Source organism: Mixophyes fleayi, chromosome 6 (assembly GCF_038048845.1).
Source record: "Mixophyes fleayi isolate aMixFle1 chromosome 6, aMixFle1.hap1, whole genome shotgun sequence".
In the NCBI taxonomy this organism is placed as follows: domain Eukaryota; kingdom Metazoa; phylum Chordata; class Amphibia; order Anura; family Limnodynastidae; genus Mixophyes; species Mixophyes fleayi.
In genome coordinates this window covers 25,613,313-25,631,040 of record NC_134407.1, presented here as the reverse complement: position 1 = coordinate 25,631,040, position 17,728 = coordinate 25,613,313, and the positions used below count along the sequence as shown (strand labels likewise).

General features: G+C 39.2%; 1 protein-coding gene across 2 annotated transcripts in view; it reads right to left on the bottom strand.

Annotated features, from left to right (window-relative positions):
* The window catches only part of INPP5A (inositol polyphosphate-5-phosphatase A), a 306,445-nt gene that overhangs the window by 100,382 nt on the left and 188,335 nt on the right, over positions 1-17,728 (bottom strand). The gene's annotated exons all lie outside the window — the stretch shown is intronic.

Below are 17,728 nucleotides of genomic sequence, written 5' to 3'. Positions count from 1 at the left end.
TCTTTTGATCTGTAGGACTCCATTTCAATATGAATCTGGTGAAAGTAGTTGGGTGCAGACTTAGTAGAAGTGCTTTGCATTCTGCCAGTTCAGTGAGGGGTAGAAGGGGACCTGTATAGCCGCAGACAATGGAGAACTTTGCATAGCAGCTAGGTGCAAGGGAAATGTGCGATATCCCACTGTCCACATTTACAACAAAGAGACTTTCTCTAGCCAGCGGTATTGTCAAGTGAAGGTCACCTAAAGGTGACTGGACAAAGCCCCATCTAAATGAGAGCTGGAGAGATTCATTTTCTGTTACCTTCTCGAATCAGAGCCAGGCTGCCTAGTAGGCTGGGGTAATTAGCTGGAACAGACCTCTACCCATCCAAAATAATCCAGCACCCAGACCTGGGCTGGACCACTTGTAGCTATGGAAATCTGGAAATTTCAGGTACACAAAGCAGGAAATTAAATGGGAATGTAAAGTTATTTATATAGATGAAAGAGTACATTAGTTATAATGCTTAATTCCAGAAAGTTTTGCTTTGTCAGTCAGGGTTTGTTTTTCATGTCATTTTCTTAGAATGTTCAGCAACACAAACCACAGAGCATTTACATGTATTACTGGTGGGATTGTCACAAGAAAACCTCAGCCAAGGTGAAATGAAAACTCCAGCGGGATAGCGCCTCTAGTGGTCAAAATGAAGGGAAAATGTAGAATATTTGCACAGCTTTATAATGCAGTAATTCCTAAAACTTTATAATTTATATAGCTATACAAACACCTGTTTTGGAAATTCATGAAAATATCAAGTAAAATAGATACTGGGGATAAAATATCTCTCTATCTATATTCATTTATATCCACACAGGGGACTGAAACAACTTGGCGTACGCTGATTTAATCCATAGGGTGTCCTACGCCGTACAAACCAGCACAAATTGTAGTGTTTAAAGCCATACTTCTAGATAATAGAATGGATTGAAATGGATATTAAATTGACCACAAAGCTTGGTTTTACTTATTGACTAGATTTTTGGCCTCAGAATGTGCTCTTAAGACTAAATGTGAAGTTTAACGTATTTTAATTAAAACAATCCTGAGTGTATAAAGGAATCAGTGAGCGCACAAACTTTTCTTACAGTAATGTGACATTGAGGTTCTATGGCGACTCCTAGTGGAAGAATAGCAGATCTACATACAAGACATTATCACTCTCTATTCAGTGCATTAACCCATATAAAGACTCAAAATAAAACAGCCTTTAATCCCTTGAAAAACAATTATAAAAATGAACTAAACAGCACAAAACGACAAACGTGTATGTAACATATGGGACAAGGAGCTCCCTACAGTAAATATATGTATATTAGAAGACACTGAGTATTTGTCACCATATAAAACCACAGGCTGTAAACTGGGTGATTTTATGAAGACCACAGAAATGAGAGGTGATCTCATAAACCTTTACAGTAGTGGGTACATTACTTTTTATAATGTACATGTTTTCCTACTAAACACTGAAGCAATGGCACCAGAACTCACCTATTATACACGCTGACACTAGATCTTATTGTTTATACAGATATTACTTACAGCAGTTTATACATACAGTATATTAATATCACTTGTGCATTATAAGCGTCTAACATGTTTGTTCAAAAATACATACAAATACACAGTGGTCGACATCATGTCTGTACATGATTATCTGTGTTCTCCATGAGAACACTAATGCCTTACTATCTCTGTTTAAGTTCTCCACAAACCGTGTGTCCTTCATATACTTTGTCATTTTACAGATTCTGATCACAAAATGGCTGCCTCCATTTTGAGTAAGCAACAGGTGCATTTTAAGATTTCTAGGTTCTCCTTCACCTACACAAAGTGGAGGCAGCCATTTTGTTAGGAACCAACAACAACAGTGTGCCACTAACCAATATATTATTGAGGCCGGACTTTATATGAATATAAACATTTCTTTAATTTCTAGTGAATTGAAAAGATATTCAAAAATATACATACAATTGTGTGGTGTCCCAGTGAGTCAAGTGCAATATTTGTAAATTATTTTGAAGTTCGTTCATATACAGGTAGTGCACAAAAAAATGTATTTGCCAATATAAAGTTACTCAATGAGGCATTGGACAACGAATGCAGCCAGTACAGCTTGTATGTGACAGTCACTCAACGGATGCATGGTGTGGTGATGGAAAGGGCTCTCAGGCATTGTTCCATAATATCCTATAAATACGTGATTGGGGTCAGATCCAGTGACTAGGTGAAGACCATGACATAAGGATCATCACCATTTATTTATATAGCGCCACTAATTCCACAGCGCTGTACAGAGAACTCACTCACACCAGTCCCTGCCCCATTTAAACTTAGTCTAAATTCCCTAACATACACACACACAGACAGTCAGAGACTAGGGTCAATTTGATAGCAGCCAATTGACCTACCAGTATGTTTTTGGAGTGTGGGAGGAAATCTGAGCACCCGGAGGAAACCCACGCAAACACGGGGAGAACATACTAACTCCACACAGATAAGGCCATGGTCGGGAATTGAACTCATGACCCCAGTGCTGTAAGGTAGAAGTGCTAACCACTTAGCCACCGTGCAGCCCCAAGGATAACATCAGTGTCTGCTCCTCACACCACTGAGCGACCAAACCTGCTCTGTGGCTGGGTGCATTGTGGATGACATCCTCGTCCCATCGGGAAAGCATTGCTGCATCTGCACCTCTGAATTTGCAAACGTGCAATGAGCAGCTTATGCGCTGTAACCTATGATAGTTTGCTCTGGGGAGTTCTCGTCAAATAAAAGTGGCGCAAACTGCAGCTTGAAGCTGGCAGTAAATTCATCTGCGGTTGTTTGCCTGGTCTGCCCTGCACTTTGAACAAACGCACGGTTAACGCATCTATCCGCCGTTGTCCTTAGCGGACGGTAACATTACCGTAGACACTGTTGCACGTGAAACATTAGCAAGTTGAGCTGCCTTGGTCACTGAAGCTCCCGGCAAACAAACCTCTTCTTTCCAAGTCACCTAGGTCTCCTATTGCAGCCATAACTATAGGGAAGCAGGAAAGTTCAGCAATATTATGAAGGACCCTGACCATGCCGGACGTTATTTGCTTAAGCAACACACAAGCTACACACGTGTTGAAGCCTTTGATGCTCATTTGCCCAGATTTTTCCAGTTTTTGCGTCAAGTACAGGTACTATGGCTCATACACGTGTATAAATAAGATATAGCCTAAATTAATGTACAACGTATGGAAATGGGTCATGCTCATTATAAAGCTATATGAGCATTTATTTTAAAATCTTGAATAGTGAGCATCAAAATCCTACCTTTTTAGCAAGGTATTAAAAAAACAAAATGTGTTTTACATTACATTAAAACGTAACGGGAATGTTTATTCTTCATAACATATAGAAATGATTTTCAGCATGCATATTTACAACACGTGTGTTTTATGCATGTGTGACAGGACTCAATGGGTTATTTCACTTTAGCAAGAGTCCGATGGATATATTGTTTATAAATACACAGCATCCAAGAAGAAAAAGACAAACCCGTCCTCATAACTGTGCCGGCCATGTCTTATAAGCAGTGGTGGAAGTGGGGTGTATACAGTGATATGTCATACTGCCACTTCTACTACTGCCTTCATTGTAACACTATCACATTCCAGTCACTTACATTATACATATATATACAGTGGTAGAAGTGGGGTGTATACAGTGGTATGTCATACTGTCACTTCTACTACTGCCTTCATTGTAACACTATCACATTGCAGTCACTTACATTATACATATATATACAGTGGTAGAAGTGGGGGTGTATACAGTGGTATGTCATACTGCCACTTCTCCTACTGCCTTCATTGTAACACTATCACATTCTAGTCACTTACATTATACATATATATACAGTGGTAGAAGTGGGGGTGTATACAGTGGTATGTCATACTGCCACTTCTACTACTGCCTTCATTGTAACACTATCACATTCCAGTCACTTACATTATACATATATATACAGTGGTAGAAGTGGTGGTGTATACAGTGGTATGTCATACTGCCACTTCTCCTACTGCCTTCATTGTAACACTATCACATTCTAGTCACTTACATTATACATATATATATATATATATACAGTGGTAGAAGTGGGGGTGTATACAGTGGTATGTCATACTGTCACTACTCCTACTGCCTTCATTGTAACACTATCACATTCCAGTCACTTACATTATGCATATATATACAGTGGTAGAAGTGGGGTGTATACAGTGGTATGTCATACTGCCCCTTCTCCTACTGCCTTCATTGTAACACTATCACATTCTAGTCACTTACATTATACATATATATATACAGTGGTAGAAGTGGGGTGTATACAGTGGTATGTCATACTGCCCCTTCTACTACTGCCTTCATTGTAACACTATCACATTCCAGTCACTTACATTATACATATATATACAGTGGTAGAAGTGGGGTGTATACAGTGATATGTCATACCGTCACTTCTCCTACTGCCTTCATTGTACACTATCACATTCCAGTCACTTACATTATACATATATATACAGTGGTAGAAGTGAGGTGTATACAGTGGTATGTCATACTGCCACTTCTCCTACTGCCTTCATTGTAACACTATCACATTCCAGTCACTTACATTATACATATATATATATACAGTGGTAGAAGTGGGGTGTATACAGTAGTATGTCATACTGCCACTTCTACTACTGCCTTCATTGTAACACTATCACATTCTAGTCACTTACATTATACATATATATATATATATACAGTGGTAGAAGTGGGGGTGTATACAGTGGTATGTCATACTGTCACTACTCCTACTGCCTTCATTGTAACACTATCACATTCTAGTCACTTACATTATACATATATATACAGTAGTAGAAGTGAGGTGTATACAGTGGTATGTCATACTGCCACTTCTACTACTGCCTTCATTGTAACACTATCACATTCCAGTCACTTACATTATACATATATATACAGTAGTAGAAGTGAGGTGTATACAGTGGTATGTCATACTGCCACTTCTACTACTGCCTTCATTGTAACACTATCACATTCCAGTCACTTACATTATACATATATATACAGTGGTAGAAGTGAGGTGTATACAGTGGTATGTCGTACTGCCACTTCTACTACTGCCTTCATTGTAACACTATCACATTCTAGTCACTTACATTATACATATATATACAGTGGTAGAAGTGGAGGTGTATACAGTGGTATGTCGTACTGCCACTTCTACTACTGCCTTCATTGTAACACTATCACATTCTAGTCACTTACATTATACATATATATACAGTGGTAGAAGTGGAGTGTATACAGTGGTATGTCATACCGCCACTTCTACTACTGCCTTCATTGTAACACTATCACATTCCAGTCACTTACATTATACATATATATACAGTGGTAGAAGTGAGGTGTATACAGTGGTATGTCATACTGTCACTTCTACTACTGCCTTCATTGTAACACTATCACATTCCATCAATTTACACTATACATATATATACAGTGGTAGAAGTGGGGTGTATACAGTGGTATGTCATACCGCCACTTCTACTACTGCCTTCATTGTAGCACTATCGCATGCAATTCACCTATATTCCCATTGCAGTTTTCAAACCACCACTTCAACCACTGCTTATAAGTATTTTAGGTGACAAAGCTTTCCTGAACAGTGTACAGCACTAGTACATACTTACCCCAAATTACTTAAAAGTGCTACTGCAGTAAAAAGTGGGTCTACAAAATGTTACACAGTATGGACTAAAAATACTTCTGCAAATAGTCCACTTCAGTTTTCGTTTCTTAAGGTGTCTGTTAAATAAATCAATGTCTCAATTTAAAAAACAAAACAGAGGTTTGAAATAAGAGATCACAGAACGAAATTTCAATGCATGATATCTTATTCAGTAGAAAGTGAGAATTGGTCATAGGGTTTTTAATTATTATTGCACATCAATGTACAGGTGTATATGAGGGGAAAGGAAAATTATTTCTATTTGGAACAGCTCTTCACACACAGAAAATTAAAAGAAAAACAAAATGACCCAATTTGCAAATTACTGCATCATGAGCCCTAAGAAATTAGTCTTTATGAACAGTATTTGATCACACAAAGCTACTGAAGGGTTTGATGTAAGCGGGTACGACTATTAATAATACACAAACATTTCACAGGGCTGAAAAAGCAAACAAGGAGATCCGAGGGTGTCAAGGGAGGGAGGTAATTAATTTGACACTTTGCAGCCTTTGCCAGACGTCTTGGATTAAGATGCCATGTCCATTTTTAATTTCAATAGTACCATTTGGAAGACAAAATGTTGTATTTTGTTAAATTAATGACCTTGTCAGTAGCTATTTAAGAGAAAAACACACATCCATTTAATAAACTTAATCCACGCAACAAAAGCCATAAAATCAAATATTCACACCACATGGAAGAGAAGATACATCTTTGTGGAGATAGCATTATCCATAACATAGCAGATACTGATGATATGCAGATTAGGAAATGTGACATATTGTAAAAAAACATCAGCCCAACAGTGTAAAATATATATTAATATATGTGTGTCCTTTAGTTTAAGTGGTTTAAGGATAATGTTAGAGAAGTAAATAGTAATCCTTCTACACACGGCTTGTACACACGGGTGCTTGTCTTGAGTCTGTTGTATGTTCGGTGAGAACATCATGAGATCAGTAAACACTGGAAGGACCATGGATACAGGGTGCTGTATTGCCCATAGTCCGGCCTGTGATCATTATGAATGCTTGTATTTAATGTGAGCGTATACTCCATAGATAGAAGATCCTTATTGCAAGTGTGATTTAGGTTAAACAGTGTGGTGAATGCAGCTTACATTAAACATACTATAGGCACATAAGATATTATCCAATGCATTCCATACGAGAATAAAATAGACACTCAAGTGAATCAGTTAAGCCCTAAACTCTGGATTACTACTAATGGTAAAATTTTCCTTTACGAAATCCCAAGAGGGACTTCAGCTCCTGCTATTTTTTAAATATCACTGTTTACTAGAATCCTAAAGTGGACCCGCGTATAGATTCCAAACAATGGATCACAATTGAAGGTCAACTTCTGAAGGTCCCTACTGGTCTCCTTCCGTGGCTCTCCAAGCTACCCCATATCACACACAACTATTGTCCCTACCCTGCAAAACTGGACTAGATTGAGGACGCAAACATACATTTCTTCCCAATGGTCTCCTCCGACTCCATTGACCCCACAATCCAGACTTCCCACCAGGGCTACAGCTGGGAGATTTATGACTGTGGCTGGACGAGCAGGCGGTCAGGTATGGCCAACTGGTTAAGAATGGAAAGATTTGTGTCTTTCCTGACTTGCAGGAGAGACTAAACTGCCGCTCTTTGAAACTCTGGCTCTATTTACAAGCTAGACACTACAAACAGGATAAGATCATTCTTGCAGGTGCAGCAATGAATCCGACTATCTTGAGAATCTTTGTTGTAATTCTCGGGAACACCAACACACGATATCCGCTTTTTACAAAATGTTGGTGGCAAACTTATATGGTTCTTCACAGTGTTATACCAAATCTTTGGATCGTGAGATGGGGAGACCAGAATCGGAAACTGAACAAGTTTGGCCCAAAGTTTTCCAATTCACCATGCCCTGTACATCCAGCCTTTCCGTAGTTGAGACAAAGTTCAAGATCCTCTCCAGGTGGTACAGGTGTCCATCCCAACTGTGCAAGGTTCATCCAGGTGTTTCCAGTTCCTGCTGGAGATGTGGATCGGTCACTGGGTCTCCGTTGCACATCTGGTGGAGTTGCCCTAGATTAGTCCCCTTCTGGCTTAAGGTCAGAGAGCTCATTCAGGAGATAATAGGTTATCCCTGTTCACTGGAGATCATCATCTATTTACATAGCACCACTAATTACGCAGCGCTGCACAGAGAATATATGTCACTCACATCAGTCCCTGCCCCATTGGAACTTACAATCTAAATTCCCTAACAGACAGATACACACACAGACTAGGGTACATTTGATGGCAGCCAATTAACCTACTGGTTTGTTTTAGGATCCATGTCCCTTCCTAGTCCGAGGGAGTGGCTGACAAGCATTGATTTACACACGTCTATGGATGATATCTCCATGTCAAGCCAAGATGGCTATGGTGAATTTACAGTGAACTTGATCTTATTTTCCTTTTGGCTGCAAAGTTAGTTGAAAATCTTGTACACATGTCAATTCCTTCCTCAATAAAGAAAGACTAAATAAATAAAAAAAGTTTCCTTCACCAAGGAGGGCAACTATTGTGTTTGTTGGATGTGTGTAATGTGAGCTTAAGAAACAGGCTCAGCCCACTTCCATCACATGACTCATTTGATAGTATATCATGGTGGATACCATAGCATTGAGATGGAGAGAAAGTTTAAAAGGTACCAAGTCACCTGCACAAATGGATGCCGTTATTTCAGCCTATCAATGCAAGTGACGTCCCGAGGACACTGTCTAGTGAACTGGTGCATCTCCACCAATCAGCCTCCAACTGTGGGCAGGTGACCAGTAGGAAACGAGAGCCGGAAAGATTGAAGTAGTTTTTATCTGCAAGTCCGACAGGCAAATCTGGTGCAAGCGGCTCCTCCTAAAACATGATCTCAGAATTGAACATACATAATTAACAATTTGCACAATTTATACCTTAATAAGGTAACTACTGCATTATTCAACTTCTAACATGTATTCTGTGTATATTTCCATTTAGTTTATGTTGCTCATTGTAGATATATGTTCTGAAACACTCAGACTCCAGTAGTGTCTCAGGTATGTTATATCTGATAAGCAGGAGAAGAACCAATTCTAAATATCTCATCCTCAAGTTATTACAATTGGACTGGAGTATTCCAGAAGTAACATAAAATGAAAGGATACCACTGTCATCAGATCATATATAGTGGTCATACTGACATGGGGACATTGTAGACATGGGCTGGAAATGTTGTCGGAGGGTCTACTCCATAAACTCTAGACAACAACACTGGTTCAGTCTTGAGCTGACGAAGGAACCTGTTGATGCTATCCTAGGCATGCTTAATACTGATGTCACAATGTAAACTGTGACAACCATAGCATCTGATGGGGGTAACAGGGGCAAACAGACTGACTAAGACACACAGACCAGGGCTGACAGGGGCAAACAGACCAGGGAACTGGGGGCAAACAGACAGGCAAGTACATGAAACGTAATTAAACATCTAGACTAGTGTAGTTATTATATTTACAAAGCAGCATGGTCAATCTAGTAAATTAGCCATGTTTGGCTCAATAAAAAATATTTAATACTAATATTTAGTTTATATTAAACTATACTGCAAACATTTTTAACAACCACCACATTCTACCAAATATATCTGCAATCAGGACGGCTTCTGAAGAAAAGGCCCTCTCAGTTCAAACAAATGGAACTAAAACCTTATCCAGCGGGAAAATGGGTTTGTAACCTACCAAATAAATTACTTGGCTCAGACATCCAGTGACCCCACAAATCTGCTCCCACCATTGTCAGTTTTGGGACAAAACACTTTCCCTACAAGTGAAAATAATCCCTTTCCCCAGCAAGGGCCTGCCAGCCAGCACACGGGGAGTTACGCTGACAAACCAGTAGGAAATATCTGCTGAGCAATCACATTTACTCATTATATTGCCGTTTGATGAATGCTGGGATTTTTCAAGACCATTTGTTTGCAAGAAAAAAGGCACATTACTCTTGTGCTCGGCATTTCTCAATTGAGAGCATTATTGTAAATGAAACCTGGCTGTAAGGGTTTTACATTAATACAAATTAACAGCTGATGGATCTATCAAATCAGTCATACGCCGCTTTCTCAAAACTTTTGCATACATAGGTCAAAACTCAAGTTAGGGAAGAGAAAGATCACAAACAACACAGCAATAAAACGGCCACCAGAACTATTCCAAAAGACAATATAAAAAACTAATTTCTATCTATTTTTTTTTTAACCTTACCTGGATTATTCAAACCGACAGATACATCCTGAAAACGTCTTACGTGCATAAAGCCTGTGTCCTTTGTTTACCTATACTATAATGAATGATTCTTGGAAATTTAAGGTAATGCAGAATAATTGCCTTCAGGGCACTCAGGAAGATTAAAATATGAACAAACTCCTATTAAAAAAAAGGAGATGAAGAGAAGTAACCAGAGTTGCGATATACCTATTTCTAGACAAAAAATTAAGTCCCTTGACTGAAAGCATTACTGGTTTAGGGTCCCAGAATTTGTTTCTTGGGGTTCCCCGATAGCAGATATTCAACTCATTCTACTGGCCATGCCTCATTTGGGGTCCCAAATCAGGGACACGTTGACAAGTGGGGTTAATATGGCTAAGCACCACTAATTATATTCCCTCTCCTTTGACTTGACTAATCTTGGGCTAAGGAGCTGTGGACAAATCACTAAGCTGTTAAGGATGGGGGCAGTATTGATTGATGATGCTACTAATCGGAAGCTGTTAAGATTAGCATTATTTAAATACACATTTCCTTCCCAATCGTGAACTGGGATTTGTGTAGCTGTAGAATGAAAAGCCAAACACCTAAACTCGCACCTTGCAAGCACGCATTATTCATACCAAGAACACACAATCATCGGATGTTTGTATATCAGCAGCATAGGCGTACTATAATGGTAATCTAACTACTGCAGTGTAACTTCAAGATATTGTCCACAACACGGGGCCTGTCATGGATTCAATAGCCGAGCAGTCCCGGGCGATCAGGACAATGGGAACATTCTGTGTTAGCAACAGTATCCAACAACATCTCTGTTGTTCTGTGCGGCAAATCATGATACCATTCAGTGAGATCAGGACACAAAGGCCCGGCCGTACCCTGCGAGAGCGGAAGTAGATTCCACTGAGAGAGATAGAAAAATCATCTAAAAAGTTATTAACACCTAACCTGAACAAAATGAAAAATTAATCATTTTCAAATGAGAATTTGTTATAGCTCTGTGAAAATAAATATATATATATATATAATTCTTTTTTTCATGGGAGCTATAACAAGTTCTTATTTAAAAATGATTAATTTTAACACAGTGCCCGATAGTGTAGTATTTTCAGGGTATAGTCCCAAAAAATTAGGTGATACTATTATGTGCGCACCAGATTAAAGAATAGTTCAGGCACATCCGGTTTGATGTCAGGATGATGTCTTGAGCAAGAAGAGTTCCACCACGAAGTATATTTGGAAAACAATAAAGGATACTAAACAACCCAAAATAGTGTATTATTGCTATTATAATATGGAGGTGCAGACCGCTCCCCACCAACAGTGTGTAAGTGTATCAGATCAAAAAGGTTTTGCACTTATCTGTATGTATGCTGGATACTGCACATCTTTAATGGAGCTGGATACCTCAGATGGAAGCAAATACAGGGACCATATGGTGTAGTACTTTTAAAACAATTTAATCAAAACAAGACATACAAGAAATGCACTTACAATTTAAAAATATATAAAAGCTTATCTGCAGGGTTACCGATGCTAACCAAGTCCTAAATGCACCAAAAGCTGAATCCTCCTCACTGGACCTCGCTAAGGATCGCTGCATCGATGGAAATCTATAAATGGCATCACATGCAGGGATGCTGGCTCAACGCGTTTCGTATGATAACACAGACTTCATCAGGAGAAGAGATATATATATATATATATAATTCCCCATACCTTCCAACATTCGTGGATAAAAACAGCCACACCCCCTAATGTTAGACCACACCTCTTTTGGCAGCAGGAAGTCAGGGCATTATCAAAAAACCAACAGAAAAACACCCCCAGGACTGTTGAAGGTATTGTTATCAGTGACTATTGGTATAAGATAGACTGGCACAGACATCTACACAGCATTTACTGAGCAATGGATACACTACTTTTATACGGCATTGTAAGACAGTATATAGTTAGTTCACCCTTTACGCACAGTTCTGTTTGGAAGATCAGGCAGGCTCTGCACTTTAAGTAAAGGACGCAGCGAGACAGGATAAGGGAAATGGGGAAAGTGCAAAATAAGGATGGAAGAAGAGAGCAAAAAATGTTTTTAATTGTTTTCTAAACTGTGTCTAATTTTCACAGGAACAGCTCACAGTGATTCACTCATTAAACACTTAGGGCTAGATTTACTAAGCTGCGGGTTTGAAAAAGTGGGGATGTTGCCTATAGCAACCAATCAGATGCTAGCTTTCATTTATTTAGTACCTTCTACAAAATGACAGCTAGAATCTGATTGGTTTCTATAGGCAACATCCCCACTTTTTCAAACCTGCAGCTTAGTAAATCTAGACCTTAATCTTGCCATGAAAGGGGGTAAAAATAGACATAAATAAGAGACTTAATATTTAGTTTTAGTGGCATTCTGAGTGTTTTTTGAATCAATTTATTTTTATATCTAGGACCGATGAGCTTCTATTAACTAGGACTGAACACTCTGCAATTCAAAGTCTTGTCTGACATGACCATTATATATAGGTATACTTAGAGGATATAAATAAAACCACAAGGGTCGTTCATTTTCATCTAATCTAATAATATAATATCAAGTGACATTAGCATTTATGGATTTTCTTTCATTCAGATTAGAAAGAAACTAAAAAACAAAACTTGTCTGGTTACGATGACGCTTTTTCTTTTTTAAATGATTCAATTCATTTGAAGTGACATTGCAATGTAATTGCTAAACAAGAATATCTATATACACATGCAATATTTTCTTTTGCTAGGTCTCAGGAAAGCTTTAACTACACATGGAATGTGACACTACTGGGGAGACAACAAGAGTACACAAAAAAAGGAAATGTAGGATGTACTGACACCAAGATATTTAGATTTGGGTAAAAAAAAGTTTAATAATTAGTCATGATTTAAAGACAGTAAAACAATTTGCTTTAAAAAGGTAACTAAAAGGCTTAAAAAGTACTTGCATATTAAAAGGGAATTGCTAGAAATGTATCCATGCTTTGTTCATGGAGAATTTACACATCCCCTCCTCTGTAGAAGATGGATTGGAAGTCGTCAGATATATTTTGAAAAACATGGGCAGTTTATTACTGTATAGTTAGAACAAAGCCGTTGCCATGACGACGTGATGCTTTCTACTACTTGCAAACCTTTAGTCTTCTTTACTCAGCCAATAGGCAAGATGTTCTTAACCTTCCCTAACGGAAGCATCGATTCCTTTGTCATTTCTGGGCGTCCCATAATACACCAGTTTATGTTAGAGGGATGGAGTCCTAAACACACACAGTTAAGTCCTAATGTCACAGAGGACAAGTAAACGTTAAATTAGTGTGCCATTGTTCCAAAAGAGGAGGCTGAATATACTAAATATGTGGAAATAATTGGGTTGCTTACCCACAGGTTGGGCCACCTCTACTTTAAATGACAGATCACTATGACTGGTGCAATAACATATCCCACACTCCTAAAGGTTCCAAATTATCCTCTCCCTGTTTTTGGGATTGCTAAACATAACTGTATTATTGCACTATAATTGTTTTCCTTTCTCTACATCTATTTGGCTGCTGACGACTGAGGTGTGCCAATTACAGCTGAGGCATACACATAAATATACGGACAAGTCCATATAGATATACTTATACTTAACACTGCAGCTACATATTATACCACTGTTAATTTGACTATATAGTTCCTTAGTACATTATTTAGGGCACCATCTTGTATAGGATCTAGCACCTGTAAACAAAAGGTGCATTCGAGAAACGTCTGGGACCTCCAACCCACGAGGGAGTAATTGTATGTTACCCTCATCTACCCTCTCATAGTGGAAGTTATAGGATAACCGTCCTCCCAGCACACTCTGATTAGGAGATTATTAGCACTGGTTCACAGACTTAACTAGCGGCTTATTGCTACACTTTCTTGGAATAACTATTAACTCTTATAAAAGTTACCAAAAGTGTTTGTTTTTTTCCCCCCCCCCCCCCAATATTTCATGTGTTTGAGCTTTGCCCGGTGTCTAGCGGTGTAGAAGCAGCTATTTTTATGATAATTTGTATCTACGGAGCTCGGAAATATAGGGAAGCATTATATAGTATTCGATAGTATCAACTTCAGTTGAAAAGCTAATAAGGGTACATCACATGCTATCCCAATACTGAAAGATCATAAATTATATTATGTAAATATGTAATTTTATTAAATAAAATCTATACTAACAATCCGGCAGAGAATTTGCTCCTTTCTCCATGTTCCCGGACAGAACGACAGAAGATCTGGTTGGTGGCCGGACAGAATGTCCTTTGCATAAGAAAGCAGCAGGAACACGATTCACCCGCCGGGTGAGAAGACTAATGAAGAAAAGGTGTGCTGTTTGCTAGTCCATCAACGTTCCCCTCCCTAACGGCCCAGTTCTTTCTGGGCTTAAAGTCACTTTTTTTCTTTTTGCTTAGAAACCGGGGGGCTCCTCTTTGCCTCTTTCAGCTGCTAGTTCTGGGAAAAGACAGAGGAGAAACATTTAGATTGCAGGGGTCTTTGAGACACCCTGACAGATGACTAATGAGTATCCATAAAACCACAAAGAATAGCTGTGTGGAGCCTGCACATCACATCTTCTCTCCCTGGGAAACTAATTGCTCCGAATTGTTAACAGTAACATTATTTTTCTGGCAATCACTCCCTTTCAATGCCCAAAATGAGCATGAAACAGGTCTTTTCACGAGACATAAAAGTTAAATGTCCCAATGTTGATCAAATTAACTTCAGCTATACAACAATGGACTATATTTGTGAGAAAATAATGGGCCACAAAGGGCTGCTTTTATGCCCAGATTTCACAGTTCCAATGTAAAAATGTTTCTGTTGAACTAGACCAGGCAGCATTTCTAAAGGAAAAACAGGAGCAATGTCAAACTCTTCAAGTGAAATCTCATTTCACGGACTAGGACTCAAAGGACGTCGTCAGGGCGTTCTGCTGACATGATCATCAGGAGGTCAGTTCTGATATAGCAGCGTTGCGGACCAGTTCGTATGTCTCCTTTAAGACTGGATGGGCAGTATATGTACAGTTCTAGTAAGTACTTTACATAAGGCAAAACAAACTTTATCCACATTAACACAGACAATAGACAATTCGAGGGAAATGAGTAGAACATCCACAGCCTGGACGTCTTTCAATATTTACCATTGGGTAAAGTATTCCAGAAAAACGCTCTTAATTTTACACAATGGAGCATTTTTTTATTGCAAAACAACTTTGAACAATTTTAATTACACATTTTTGTCACAAATCATTGTCTATTACAGACAAGCAGGAGGTCAATGGTCTACACCAGATTCTAGAAGACGCCCCCAATAAACTAGTGACCTCCAGTAGAATACAGAAGGGAGAGGTCTACACAAACACCTCAGCTGCAAGACTGAATAACTGGACAATCAGTTCAAATGAACTCAGTCAGGAAAGAACAATCTCCAAGGCAATTAGATATTAAGTGACACACAAGATGATGAGGCTAGAAGGGGAACCCTAGGAACCATCGTGTTGAGGAACAAGTGGCCACAAATGGATAAGGGCCACAAGAATCTCAATTAGCCACGAATCACTGACTTAGAGAAGACAGAACCGTATCCTTCAGTCTGGCATAGACAGGCCATGGTGTCATTTTGGCAGCATGCCCCTTCTGAACTTGGGCAAGCCAGTAGTTCTACTCATATTGGTAGGATGCCAAATACTACCACTTCCACAGACGAAGGCTACAGCCATTTTCCACTGGCAAAACACTCAGATGAAGCACCGTGTACCTAGCCACTTGATATAGAGGGCCACACATACACAGTGGAGCCCCGGTTTGGGCACTGAGCTCCATTATGTTGGACATGAATCCATTCCTTACGCTTTGGCTTGGCACTATTTTCAATTAAAAAAATCTATTCATCCATCGGGCAGTACAGCTCACAGACACTATTTAAATCTTTACTCAATGAGGAACAAGACAGGAAGTTAAGAAACTGCAGATTAGGAGTAAGACATAAAACTATCAGGTGTGATTTATCCCGGGGTCCACCAATCCTTAGGAGTCGAATTTCAAAAATGTCATCTCAACAACTAATTTATAAAATGAAGTTTAGCACAATCATTCTAGGAAGATACCTATACTTCACGGGAAGATCTAGGGGTAAATGTATCAAGCTGCGGGTTTGAAAAAGTGGAGATGTTGCCCATAGCAACCAATCATATTCTAGTTATTTACTTGGTGCATTTTACAAAATGACAGCTAGAATCTGATTGGTTGCTATAGGCAACATCTCTTTTTCAAACCCGCAGCTTGATACATTTACCCTATAAACACTTTTATTGGGGGGAGGAGTCATTTAGCAGAGCCCCACCCCCTCCTTCACTCTGATTGGTAGGTAGGCTGCACCCAGTGGCTGAGAAGCTACAATTGTTTTCAAATCATATGTAGTGTGCGGCCATAGGACCAATTTCCAAATATAGATGTAGATGTCCTGATGACAATTATCATGAACACAACTTGCTAACTATGCAGTATATATGCCAAACACTACAAACTAACAAAATTCAACCACCAATGGTTATGCTGAATTAGGTACATAACACACCCACCAGCAGTCCCCTATCTTCAATTCTAATTCTATTGTGGTTAAAAAAATGAAGTGTCCTATCAAACTGGGTATTGTGTTCGGGGGAGGAGTGGAACACTTTTGTTTCCCCTATTCAGCTGTAGTTGATAGGGCCATCTTAACAGCATTATAGGTCCCTGGGCAAAACAGTGCATCGGGACCCTACCTGCACAACCACTCATCCACTTATGTACAATTAGTTATTGTACATTGTTTTCGTTAAGGGCAAAATATGTATTTGCACCAGCAAGATTGCACATACAGATAACAGCTGATACCTACATCTAAACATTTTAATAAAGAAGGTTTGAAGGTTCTCAATATAACTCCCAAACTAATATAATGAATAGTTGGCAAGCCTATGTGGCCCCTATGCTCGTGGGGCCCCTGGGCAACTGCCCAGCGTGCCCATGCGTTAAGACAGCCCTGGTGGTTGACACTTTTGGACTGTTATCAAAGTTGAGACTTATTGGGTAGTGTTTCACCTCCGGCTTCAGACATCCAGCTGATAAATCATCTTGTAAAAAACTGCTCTGAAAATAAAGTATGAACAATTTTTTTGCATTTTTTTCTGCCTTGTAAAACTCCCACTGCTTCAGTAACTCAGACACGATAACGCCTCAGACAATCATATACACATCAGACAGGCAGCCAGTCCGTTCTCTCAGCTGGGAAAGGTGCTTCTCTAAAAGGCTTTACCATTTTTCTTCCCTCTGCAGCTTTGTCCGCTGTGTTTGAAGCACTATACTATTAAATGCTCTTTAGCCGTTTAAGGTCTTAAGAGGAAAAGACTTATCAGCTTCTGATTTCAGAGGCACTAAATCTGCATTATTACGCCACGCAGTTAAAGGGATTTCCAGGCCTGACTTTAAACCTCTCCCCTCTGTGTTTATCTGACACTGAATGGTTCCTGTTGCTCGGATGGAAATGTCGATCTATGCAGCTTTAAGAGGGGATTACAGGCAAGAAAAGAAGCACTTTCCTCCTATAT